This window comes from Heterocephalus glaber, unplaced genomic scaffold (genome assembly GCF_053883595.1).
Source record: "Heterocephalus glaber isolate CG9 unplaced genomic scaffold, H.glaber_assembly_v1.0 deba00001578, whole genome shotgun sequence".
In the NCBI taxonomy this organism is placed as follows: Eukaryota; Metazoa; Chordata; class Mammalia; order Rodentia; family Bathyergidae; genus Heterocephalus; species Heterocephalus glaber.
Genome location: NW_028258359.1, coordinates 1244913 through 1258373, shown reverse-complemented (window position 1 = coordinate 1258373; position 13461 = coordinate 1244913). Strand labels below are relative to the sequence as shown.

At 40.3% G+C, this 13461-nt stretch overlaps 1 protein-coding gene across 1 annotated transcript in view; it reads left to right on the top strand.

Moving 5' to 3' along the window:
* LOC147823480 (dedicator of cytokinesis protein 9-like) overlaps positions 1 to 13461 on the top strand; it is a 248003-nt gene that overhangs the window by 61645 nt on the left and 172897 nt on the right. The window lies entirely within an intron of this gene.

Genomic DNA, 13461 nt, shown 5'->3' with positions numbered 1-13461 from the left:
ATGTTGGGTTTCCAAGTATCCTGAAGTACCCCAGAGAGAGGTGCCCCATACCCTGACCTGCCTCCCCCAGCCCTTCCAGAAGATCTGATCCAGTTGTTCTGAATGACTTGCTGCTTCCTGAACTTACCATGTTCAAGGAGGACTTATGATTCTGATGAAGCTGGTTTCAAGATCCTCTCAGAGTCTTGGGCGACTCTAGCTGATTTATTGCCATTATTTTGTATTTAGCCCCTCCCCACCTCTCATTCTACAAGATTCAGGCCTCACGAAATGTGATTACATCCACGAACATGCTCCCTAGAGTCTCCTTTTTCTCTGCAGGGAATCCTTAGCTCACCCTGATTCTGGCTGTCACGTTCGGCTCCTGCATCCTCCTTTAGGAAGCACCCCACATTGTTTTTTTCACTTGTCCTATACATAGTTCACACTAAATTCCAGGTGTAGTTCTAGGTACTAGAGAAGGCAGAAAGTCAAACAGAAGTCTATCCTCATGGAGCTTATAATCTAGGAAGGGTGAGGTCAGGTTTGTTCTAGTGGGTCCAGTACCATTTGTGGTGGATTAATTACTGGTCAGTTTAAGTGGGAATGCCCAGCCAAACTCAGTCATCCTGGTTCTGGGAGTGGAAGACCCACCTAAGGATTGTTGCCAGAACAACATAAAAGGAGAACCATAGGAGAAGATTGCATGCTGCTGATTTCCCAGGAGAAGCTTTGTTAGGGTTGGTTTTCTTTATAGGAACTCTGCTGTTCCTGTTGGAGGAGCTCGGTCCTTGCTATCTCTGGGATGGCTGCTGTTCTCTTCAGGGGAGCTCTGGTCTTCGCTTTTGTCTTGGATGTCACTTCCTGGCTCCAGTACAGATCATTCAGCCTCTGGCACAGATCCAAGACCCTGCCCACACAGACTTTCTAGCTTCCAGCACTGGCCCTTGGGCCTTCCCGGTACAGATCCTTGATACAGACTTGCATGAGACATTGCCATGGGCCCTAGGCTTTTGGCTGGACTTGTGCAGAACATTGCTATGGGATCGAGGCCCTTGGCTGGATTCTTTGTGTCTCTAGAATGTGGTAGATCTCTTGCACTCTTCTGCATTTGACTTTTTGGGAAAATATTATAAGACAATCCTATAAATTTATGTGTCCTGTATTAACTCTATTTCCTTGCAAACCTTGACTACAACACCATCCTTGGGTCCCCATTGCTGTCACTCATTCTAGTGTACTTGTTCACATGTATGTCCTTTTTCTGATTGTGAGCACTCTGGGATGAGTGCTGCATCCTTTTTCCTCTTTCTGTCTTTTTTTCTTTTCTTTTCTTTTAAAATTAAATCTCCATGTCCCAAAGACTTGGAACAATGCACATGGGCAAGCTCAGTAAATCTCTGTGGTGAGAAGGAACACATAACTGTAGTAACATCTGTGCACGAAGAGACACAGCTGTTGAATTCCTGTGCCCACTCTAACTGTAGGAAAATTATTCTTTCGATCTAACCATTTCAAGAAGCTCTTGGTGGGAATTTGTAGTGAAAGTCCCATGTGAGAGGATAGTGCAGGACAGTGGCTCATGTGGTCACACTTGTTAGCACTTGGGTTCAGAAGGTCCCTCCTACCTTGTCCCCATCCCTGGGAACAATGCTAGTGACCTGTTGGCAACATTGGAAACACTGAAAATGGCCTAAGTTTCATGGAGAATTTTTGTGTCTGTCCATCAAGTAGCTTTTATTGCCATGCAGAGAAATCAAAGAAATCTTAGATTCTTTATAAGCAAGAAAGATGAATTTCTCACTTGTTAAAATAGAATGCTCCAAGAGTTGCCATTTTCTTAATTTGCTATTTCAAGAACTGGCATTTAGGAATTTAGCTTGTGTTAACATCTAATAACCAAAGCACAAGGGCAAGAAATAACTAGAAAGAAGCTCTTGTGCCTGAGGGAAGAACAGTGGAATTACTTTGTTCATTTGAGCTTAGCTCTTCCCATGGTTTTCAAAGCTTTGTACATGTTTGGCTGAAGTTGGACTAATTTTGTGGGTGAATGCTCTCCAGGGCTGCTGGATTCCAGAGGAATCTCATTTTCCTGGCGCTGAGAAGATTCCCTGCTTCTGATTGCCTTTGGATCTGGAATTTCAGTTTGCATGAATGTGGGCCACCTGACCCGAAGCAGCACCAGCTGTGGGCAGAGTGAGTTCAGAAGGCCTGAAAGAGTGGTCGAGGCGCAGCATCGTGACACCATAAGCATGGAAGATCACTGGGGGCTCCTATGCTCAGTAGACGGGGGTGGTGTGGCTTCCATAGCTGTGCACAACCTCTGCCCTTGTTGACCCTTGAGATATGGAGCTTTTTCTCCCAGGCCATTCAGATTACAGGGCCCATGCCTCAGGCTATTCCTGCAATCTCATTTTTGGAAGCCAAGGTTCTGATTGTTAGGAAACTATCTGTGGGCTCTGGGCCTCACAGACTGTAGAGCAGAGCTTGACATTTTTCCCCTGGATATGCCTCACATAACCCTCCTAAGCACTGTTCCTAGGTGCTTCTTTCTTGTCTGCTCCCTCTGGAGCCAAATCCTAGACTGCTGCTTTTGTGGAGAGCTGCTCTAAGTGGAGTGGGCTGAAGTGTTTCTCTACACCTCGACCCCCAGCCCTCAATTACTGTTCTCAGTCCTTTCTGATGTAAACTGCATCAATACTCAACTCAGCTTCTAATGTAAGAATCTATTTCTGTTTGCTTTGGGTTCAGCCCCTGATTTTCGACATCATCTCTGGTATACAGTGTTTTCTATGTTATGTCTTTTTTCTTTCTTTTGTCATTTTGCTATTAGCGTGATGTTCCTGTTGTCAGTCTCGTCTCAGCCCAATGAATTCCTTTTTCTAGTGGGCTGTTGCCTCCCCCTCCTGTGAGCATCTGGAAAGGCTTAGTGGCACTAAAGAACAGTGAACAGCTGTAACCAGTGAATCATAAAGAGGACTAGAAAATAGGCCATTATTCTCTTAACCCGCAATTGAGTAGATACAGTGGCGTGACTTCTGGGGATCCATTTCCAAGGTTCCACCACTCATCTTCCCTCACCTCTGCCTCTCCCACCTCTAGGAGCCTTTCTCTTCTGTCTTCTCTCCTGTGACTCCTTCTGGTCCCCATTCCCTGTCTCCTTCTACCTGACCATTCTCCCTCTCCCTCTAACAATTCCCACACCGAAGGCCTTCAGTAGAAGGGAGGCAGGGAAGCACTATGCCAGTTTGGTTTTAAAGCAAGAGCTTTTTACTTTGTTCTTACTCAAGTGACAATGGATCCCTTTCCCGGGAGTTGGTCATTCTGTCCTGGATAGTGTTCCCTACAGCTACCGAGGACATCTGGTCACCAAGAGTTATTTCATCAGAAGACCTTAGGGTTTGTGCAAGTTTGAAACTTTCACATTCCTTGCTACAGGTTAATCCTCCATAAGATTTCCTGTATTGGTGAAGTCGGCCTCACAGGTGTTCCTGGTTAACACACATCATCCAGGCTTTCACAGAAATGCTGACTGTTGCACTGTCCTTCCTGTGCATACTATGGTTGAGCATTGACGCGCAAAGATCATTAGAAGGGCAGCTCAGTGTGAGAAATAAGAGTTCCGTTTGGTGGAAGACTGTCTTGATCCAGTCCAGTCCTGTTAGAAAGTTGGTGGGACATTTGGGGCTATTAGCTCAATTTGAGTGGGGTCACTTGTTGAATGGATTAAGTGTGATCATCTGAGTGAAAACACCTTGAAAGTTAAACGTTGACACTTAAAATAAGGTAAAACTGATATCTGCAACATCATATCCTGTCATTGAGTACCTACAAAATACCTTCAGGGTAAACAGTAATTCATCTAATTAACAAAAACATTATTTGGTGTCCTAACTAGGCAAAACTGATCTTTGAATAATTTTTTTATCATGAAACTTTCTAATCAGCCCAAATGTAGTCAAATAGGTGAGAAGTAATCATTAAGTTCCTTTAAAGTTGTAAATTTTTTTTTTCTAGTTTTTGTTTGTTTGTTTGTTTTGGTACTAGAGACTGAACTCGGGTCCTTATGCTTGCACGGCAGGCGGTGAAACTACTGAGCTAAATCCCCGGCCCAATTTTTTTTTTCTATATTGACCCACAAACAGGAAGCACTTCTGAAGTTAAGGATGAAAAATTAATATAAAGGATTACATGGAGCCGTGGATTTAGCTCAGTGGTTTTGCCGCCTGCTGCGAAAGCGCAAGGGCCCAAGTTCGACCCCCAGTACCAAAAAAAAGAATTACATGGATGAAAAGTTCTTAACTATGGGAGCAGGGGAGTAAAGCTACTCTAAAGTGTGGCTAGCAGACCAGGCCATGGGTCAAAACTGGCTGTTGCCCATTTTTTGTGTGTGTAAATAAAAAGTTTTATTGTAATACCTCTATGCCCATTTGTTTTCCTATTGCCCCCGGCTACTTGTGCATTACAGTGGCAGAGTTTACCAGTTGTGAAAGAACAAACTGGGAAGATCCCCCCACTGGGCACCACTTGGAGGGAGTGTTATTGTGGCCTAAGAGATGGTGGCAGCGTTTACACAGGTGGTTTGCAGAGGTGTGGCAAGGGGAGTTAGTGGGCATCGAGCTGCCCACACGACACTCCAAAGGAGGTTGCTGCTTTGATGCAGTGAAATTTCTTTGATGGCTACTTTGAGGGTGCCAATACAGCTTCCTAGAGGCTGTGCATTCCTGTGTGTTACAGGGAAAGCCTCAGCGGGCTGCTGTGCTCTAAGTAAATGTAAGACAAAGCAAACCCAAACCAACAAAATATTGGAACCTAAGAAAGGCCCTTTCTCAGCAGTGTCTTTACAGCATCTTCTGCTGTCAAGGGCTCACATTGTATACTGTCTTCCACAAGGTTTGAGAGAACTTCACCCCTCCCTGAGGGAGCGGAGCTGATGACCTGTTGTAAAGGGGTGGGAGGCAGATGCACCCAACTAAGGATTACCCCATGCAGCACGTACCCATGCAGGTGGCCCAGGTTCACCATGAAGCAATAGCTTCTTGGTCCCACTGTCAAGTGATTGATACTGTGTAAGTCCCGGGAAAGCGTGGGGTCTGTGCCATTCTGCATACTTTTTCATCTGACCTCCTCATAATGGAATTTTAGAAAGCTATATGCATATTTGGGTTTTATTGGGAATATGGACAATGTTCCTAAGGAATGTTATTAATTATGACATACATTCATTTTGCTAACTAGCATTTATTGACTGATTATTATATGCAGTACAGGAAACAGAAATGAAAGGGTGAATTTTTTTTTTCTGTTAAGTTTATTGGTTCATTTTTAGGTAGACAATACAGTTACATTCATCATTGGGATGTTGTACCTGTACATGATGTTATCTTGATTCTTATTTTTTCCCCATTCCCCTGCCCTCCCTTCACCCCCTCTACCCTTCCCTATTTACCAAGACTTTATTTCCATGTTTTTCCTTTTCTCATATTTTTTTCTTTTCCCTTCTTTCCTTTCCCCTTCCCCTCCCACTTCCCCTGTTCCTTTAAACATTTTCTTCCTATTTCACAATATCGATTATACATTTTGATTCATATTTACACTTTTAGTTTTTCACACCAGAGAAACTATTCAGTATTTACACATGTGTCCTATTTTTTCACTTAAGAGTATGGCCTCAATGTGGATCCACTTAGCTATAAATGTCTCTAGTTTCTCATTCTTTATGGCTGAGTAGTACTCCATTTTATTAAAAAACCACATCTTCTTTATCCAGCCTCCAGTTGATGGGCAGTTGGGCTGTTTCCAAGTTTTAGCTATTACAAACTGTGCTGCTATAAACATGGGTGTGCATATATCATTGTGGTATGATTCTTTTAATTCTTTTGGGAAGATACCCAGTAGAGGAATAGCTGGGTCAAATAGGACTTCCAATCCTAATTGTTTGAGGTATCTGCATATTGATCTCCACAGTGGTTGTACCAGTCTGCACTCCCACCAACAATGGAGAAGGGTTCCTTTCTCCCCACAACCCCACCAGCATTTGTTATTGGTTGATTTCATGATGACAGCCATTCTTTGTGGGGTGAGGTGGAATCTCAATGTTGTTTTCATCTGCATCTCTCGAATGACCAGTGATGTTGAACATTTTTTCATATGTTTATTTTCTGCTTTTACATCTTTGAGCAATATATGTTTGTTTCAGATGCCCATTTTTGAATTGGGTCTTTATATTTGGGGGGGGTCTGATTTTTTTGAGTTCTTTATGTATTCTAGATAGTAGACCTTTGTCTGAGAAACAGCTGGTAAAATTTTTTTCCCACATTGTAGGTTGTCTCTTAGCTCTGTTAGTGGTTTCTCTTGCAGTACAGACGCTTTTTAATAAGATGAGATACCAGTTGTTGATTCCTTATGCTAGTTCCTGTGCTACTGAGGATTTGTTCATGAAGTCCTTTCCTGTGCCAATGTCTACGAGAGTACTACTTAACTTGTCTTCCAGCAAGTTTAGTGTTTGTGTTTTAATATTTAGATCTTTAATCCACTTCAATTTTAGTTTATTTAGTTCATGGTGGAAGATAGGGGTCTAGTTTTAATCTTTGGCAGGTTGAAATCCAGTTTTTCCAACACCATTTATTAAAGAGGCTATCTTTCCTCAGGATGGTTCTGTGAAGTGTATTGTTGGAATTTCAATCAGCATTGCATTAAATGTATATAGTAGTTTTGGAAGTACGGCCATTTTCATTATATTGGTTCTTCCTACCCAGGAACAAGGAATGTCTTTCCATTTTCTTATATCCTCCTCAATCTCCTTTTTTAGAGTGCTGTAGTTTTCAGTGTAGAGGTCTTTTGCTTCCTTTGTTAGATTGATTCCTAGATATTTCATTTTTTTTGGATGCTATTGTAAAAGGAATTGTTTCCCTAATTTTTCTCTCAGTGAGTCTGTTATTTGTATATAAGAAGGTTGTTGTGTTTTTGAGTGTTGATCTTATATCCAGCTACTCTACTGAATCTGTCAATTAAGTCTAGAAGTGTTTTGGCCGAGTATTTTGGGTCTTCTATGTAAAGTATCATATCATCAACAAATAATGACAGTTTAACTTCTTCCTTTCCTATCTTTATAGCTTTTATTTCTTTCTCTTGTCTAATTGCTGTGGCTAATGTTTCCAAAACTGTATTGAACAGGAGTGGTGATACTGGACATCCTCATCTTGCTCCTGATTTTAGTATGAATGTTTTCAGTTTTTGACCATTTAGTATGATGTTGGCTGTTGGTTTTTCATAGGTAGCCTTTATCAAGTTGAGATAAAGACCATCTATTCCAATTTTCTGCAGGGTTTTTATCATGAATGGGTGTTGGATTTTGTTGAATGCCTTTTCTGCATCTGTTGAGATGATCATATGGTTTTTGTCCTTGACTCTGTTAATATAGTGTATTACATTTATTGATTTATGTATGTTGAACCATCCTTACATTCCTGGGAACAGTCTGACTTGGTCAGGGTGTATGATCTTCTTGATGACCCTCTGTATTCTGTTTGCCAGTATCTTATTGAGGATTTTTGCATCTGTGTTCATTAGGGAGATTGGCCTGTAATTCTCTTTTTTGGTTGGGTCTTTCCCTGGTTTTGGAATCAAAGTAATACTTGTTTCCAGGAATGAATTTGAAAATATTCCTTCTCTTTTAATTTCATTGAAAAATTTAAAGAGCAGTGGCAATACTTCTTCTCTAAATGTTTTATAGAATTCAGCAGTGAAGCCATCAGGACCTGGCCTTTCCTTTGTTGGTAGATTTTTAATTATGTTTTCAATTTCAGTGATTGCCATTGGGGTGTTTAGAATTTTTATATCTTCTTCGTTCAGCTTTGGTAATTCATGTCTAAAAATCTGTCCATTTCTTCTGTTTTCCATTTTATTAAATTACAGGTTCTCGAAGTAGGTATTGATGATCCTCTGGATTTCTGCCGGATCTCTTTTGACTTCACCTTTTTTCTTCCTAATTGCATGTATTTGAGCCTTTTCTTTCCTTTTTTTGATAAGGTTGGCCAAGGGTTTATTGATTTTATTTATTCTTTTGAAAAACCCACTGTTCGACTCATTGATTTTTTTGTATCGTTCTCTTAATCGCCATTGCATTGATTTCTGCTCTGTTCTTTATAATTTCCTTCCTTGTATGAGCTTTGGGTTTGTCTTGCTCTTCTTTTTCTAGGTGCTTAAGATTGAGCATTAGGTTGTTTATTTGAGCTCACTCTGTTTTCCTAGTGTGGGCATTCACTGCTGTGAATTTCCCTCGTAGAACTGCTTTCATTATGTTCCATACATTTATGTATGTTGTGTTGGCATTATCATTTATTTGTAAAAACTGTCTAATTTCTTTTTTTTTTATACTGGAGATCGAACTCAGGACCTTGCGCTTGCAAGGCAGGTACCAGAACCACTGAGCTAAATCCCTGGCCCTGTCTTAATTTCTTCTTTGATTTCCTCTGTGACCCATTGGTTGTTCAGGAGAGTATTATTCAATTTCCATGTGTTTGTGAAGTTCTTGCTGTTTCTTATGTTATTGATCTCCAGTTTAATTGTGCTATGGTCTGATAATATACACAGGATAACTTCAGTTCCTTTGCATGTACTTCAACATGTTCTATGAACTAGTAGTATGTGGTCTATTTTGGAGAATGACCCGTGTGCAGCTGACAAGAATGTATATTTTGATTTTGTGGGTGGAATACTCTGTAGACATCTATTAAGTCCATTTGTTCAAAAGCTTGGTTCAGTTCTAGTATTTTGTTGTTGACTTTTTGTCTAGATGATCTGTCTATTTGTGATAGTGGGGTATTGAGATCCCCCACTACAATTGTATTAGTGCTTATTTGGTTTTTCATGTCCCCTAATACTTGTTTTGCATAGTTGGGGGCATTCGTATTTGGTGCATATATATTTATGATTGTCATCTCTTTCTCTTGAACTGTTCCCTTTACAAGGATATATTGACATTCTTTGTCTCTTTTAATTAGTTTTCGTTTGAAATTTACTTTGTCTGCAAATAAGATAGCTACCCTTGCTTTTTTCTGGGTTCCTGTCACGTGGAGAACTGTTTTCCATCCTTTTACTTTCTTTTTTTTTTTTTTGAGAGGTACCTGGGATCGAACTCGGGACCTTGCGCTTGTGAGGCAGGCAGCAGAACCACTGAGCTAAATCCCTGGCCCCTGCCATCCATTTACTTTCAGTCTATGAGTTTCTTTTTGAGGTAGGTGTGTTTTTTGTATACAGCATATTGTTGGAATTTGCTTCTTAATCCATTCTGCCAGTCTATTTCTTTTGTTTGGTGAATTGAGGCCATTAACATTGATGGTTATAACTGATATGTATTGACTTATTGTCATGTTATTTTCCTGTGGTTCACTCTTTATTTTTCTCCCTCTCCCTTTAATTTCTTGCCTTGCCTGATGAATTTGCTCTGTTGGGCCTCATGGAGTTGTGACCTGTATTTTTTTTTCTAGGATATTGTTTAAAATTGTTTGGAGTGCTGGTTTGGTATTCATGAAGTTTCTCAGGTGTTCTTTGTCATGGAAGTATCTTATTTCCCCATCAATTTTGAAAGATAGTTTTGCAGGATACATCAGTCTAGGTTGGAGGTTGTTTTCTTTTAGGGCTTGAAATACCTAACTCCAGGCTCCCCTTGACTTGAGGGTTTGTGTTAAAAAGTCTGCTGTGATTTTGATGGGCTTTCCTTTGCATGTGATTTGTTTCTTTTCCCTAACTGCATGTAGTATTTTGTTCTTCTGTTGAGTTTCCGGGATCTTGATTATTATATGTCTAGGTGTAGATTTTTTTTTTGATCATGGCTAGTTGGAGTCCTGTATGCCTCAGTTATCTGTATGTCAAATTCTTTTGCTCTGTTTGGGAAGTTATCTGTCATTAATTCTGTGAACAGCTTTTTTAATGTCATTTATACTTTCTCGTGCTTTTTCATGGACTCCTGTCAATCTTATATTATTCTTCTTTGTATCATCTAGAAGCTATTGGATTGATTTCTCATGGTCGCTTACTAGTTTTAAGAGATCTCTCTTTTCATGGTCACTGACCACCATCCTGTCTTCTATATCTGATATTCTGTCTTCAGATTGGCTCAGTCTGCTGTGTATGCTTTCAATAGAGTTTTTAATCTCCTGGATATCTGTTCAAATCTGTTTCATGGATTCAATTTCTTTCCTATGTTGGGCATTCATGGTTTCCATCATGGTCCTGAGCTCATCTATTTTTTTTTATCTGTTTCTGTTCTAGAGTTTCTAATCATGTCTTTCATTCTGCTCACCATCTCTGTAGTTATCTGGGAAATTATTTCTCTTTTGAATTTTTCTAGAGCCTCATTCATCTGTTTTGTTACTTCCTGTGCTATCAGTTCAGGGTGTCCAGGTGGTTGATTATCAGACTTTTCCACCTCATTTCCCCCAGCATTTGCTTTTGGTGGGGTGGAAGTCTGAGTTTGTGACTTGCTTAAATGTCTTCTCATTTTTGTTTTTGGTACTGTCCTTGGTTTAATTCCTGGGTTGATACTTCTAAATTGCTTATTGTAAGTATCTTTGTTGCTTGTAATTTAGAACCCTTATGGAATGATTGCTTCTCAGAGGTGTCTTCCAGAGATAGCTGGTCTTTAGGTTTTGAGTCTCTAATGACTCTGGAGCTATCTCATTTTCATTATACCAGGAAGGACAACTGATGAGATCAATCCTGACCCCTTAGCCCAAGTGATACAATCAGCAACACAGTAGCATCAAGCACAGCTTAGAAAATAACAATTTGTGATAATTACTAATCTATCACCTTTAACTGTGTGAGTTAAATAAAAATCGAGGACCAGCACAAAATATGTTTATAGTGAATGAACTCTTCATTATAGGAACTTTACCCTTCAGAATGAGGACTTAGAAAGAGTTGGAGAAGGAGGGATAGATAGGTAGAAGGATAGGGAAAGGTTAGTAGTGAGGACAGAGGACAGAGGAAGATCACACAAACTCTAGGAAACTATTGAAGACAAGACAAGAGGAAGAGACAGAATGAAAGAACAAAAACGAGAACAGAACAACCTAACAGCAAGAAGGAGGCTAGAAACTGTATTTACTTTCCTTTAAAACTAATGACAATCGAGAGAGGGAAAAGGAGAAGAAAAAAAGAAAGAAGAAATCTAAATTAGGGCCAGAACAGGAACAAAAAGGGAGATGAAGAACAATGCACAGGGCCGAGGATTTAGCTCAGTGGTTCCGCCATCTGCCTGGCAAGCACAAGGACCCAAGTTCGATCCCTAGTACAAAAAAAAAAGAAACTATGTGGGAGAGTGAGAGAGAAAGAAAAGGGAAAAAAAGAAAAAGAATAAAGAGAAAAAAATTTGAAAAGAGTAGAAAAAAATAAAAAATAATAATTTTGAGAATAATAAATGAAGAATAAAAATGAAGGGCCTCCTTCAGGGTATTGTCCCTGCTGTCACAATAGACAACATGGGCAGCAGTATGCAGTTAAGTCAATTAGTCTCAGCAAGCCAGTAGCAGACCCGTGAGATTCAGGCAGATTTCTGGCTGCTAGTCTCAAGTTGAGCTCCCTGCCCTCCTGCAGGGTTGGACTCTGCAAGGTTCTACTGCAGGTTCCAGCTGCCCTTCCCATGAAGATAGTGCAGGTTCCCATGGGAGGTGGTGATCCCTCCCACTTACCAAGTACGGTGGTCTGGTGTGCCTTTATTGCAGAGATTCTTTTCACTTCTCCAGTGGGCTTCAGTTTTCATCAAGGAGCCTGAGAAAGACCCTGTTTCTGTTGTTCACTTATGCTCTATCTTCTGGAGCTCAGGACAATGGCCTTTATGGCCCCCTGTGCCTCTGCAGTGTGGAACCAGGTGCCAAGGTGCCAGAGGCCAGAGGTGGGGGTGGGGAGGGCTGTGGTGGTGCTTTGCTCAGCTCCTTGCTTGGAGGTGGGTGGGGTGGGAGCCCCAGCTCCAGGCAACTGAAGTCCTCATCCTCTGCTTGCTCACAGCTCAGAGGCCTATTTTTTATTTTTTATTTTTTTTCTTAAATTCTTTTATGGGTCCATTTTAGGTATACAGTACGTTTACATTTATCATTGGGTGCTTGTTCCTGTACATGATGTGTCTTGGTTCTTATTTTTTTCCAGTTCCCTGTGCTCCTTTCCCTATTTACAAAGATTTTGTTTCCATTTTTTCCTTTTCTCATAGTTTTTCCTTTCCCTTCTTTCCTTTCACCTTCCCCTCCCACCTCCTCTACCCCTTTGGACCTTTTCTTCCTATGTTAAATTATCAGTTATTCATTTTAATCATTTTAATCCTTATTTACACTTTCAGTTTCTCACACTAGAGAAACTATTCGGTATTTACATGTGTGTCCTATGGAGGCCTATTTTTTAAATTAAAATTTTGTGGAGAATTTTTTCCTGTGGCAGTTATTTTAAAAGTAATTACTTTGTTTAACTTTTTTGAAAGAGAAACAATTTGACATTACATTTTATAGGCCTTACCTACACTTTGACTGTTATAAATTATAAATTATCTAAATTTTTACTATATGTCACTTTAATGCTTTTGATTTTACATATTTTTCACTTTGTCTACAACACATTTTGCCTAATTGTCATAATTAGGACATTGTGTTTTTTTCTTAGAATGTTAAAATATCTTTGTGGCGTCTGCTTAAATCCAGTCATTGAAGTTAAATGTGAGCATTCATCTGCATCTTAGGCAGAGCAAGCTGACTGCTGCCTCGGACAACTCCAGAATCTCAGGGGCTGAACATAATAGACCATTCACTTCTTGCACACAGTATATTTCAGGGTCTCTGTTAAGCAGGCTGACTTCTGCTTGGTGGTTCAGGATCCAGATGCCTTTTATTATAGGGCTTGACCCTCCCCTCAGGCCTGAGTCCCCTGCTAGACCTGGGCCTGTGGCTGGCAGGAAGTAGGAATTGGGAGGGCGTGTGGAAGCTGAGGTGACTGTGGCCGCATTCCTTCTACTTGGATGTCATAGGCCAGAAGGCAGTCATGTGGTCTCACCTAACACAGGAGCCTGAAGAATATAGTCTAGGCTGTGTGGAAAGGAAAGGACATAGGTATGGGTTAGTAGCTTCAGTCACAATTTTCAATTTGGATGCCACATACTCAGTGTCTTTAATACATTTCCTGTGTATAGTGACTTTAATGTAGATAGCATGTATTGAGATTTTGTGTATCAGACAACTTTTTATTTCAAAAAATCATCTTGCAATAACTGTTGATACAATGGACTTTATTACTCCTGATAAATAAATAAATGCCTATCTTAGGGTTTGACATACTATACTTAGTTAAATATGTATTTCTGCCCCAACCTAGCTTAGTCTCTTGCATGTGGAAAGTGATCCATAAACACAGTGGCAGTGATGACAGTACATAAGAGATTTTTACTTGAAAAGATTAACTTTGGAAATAGCCCGAAAAGGTATGTTATCTTTTCTT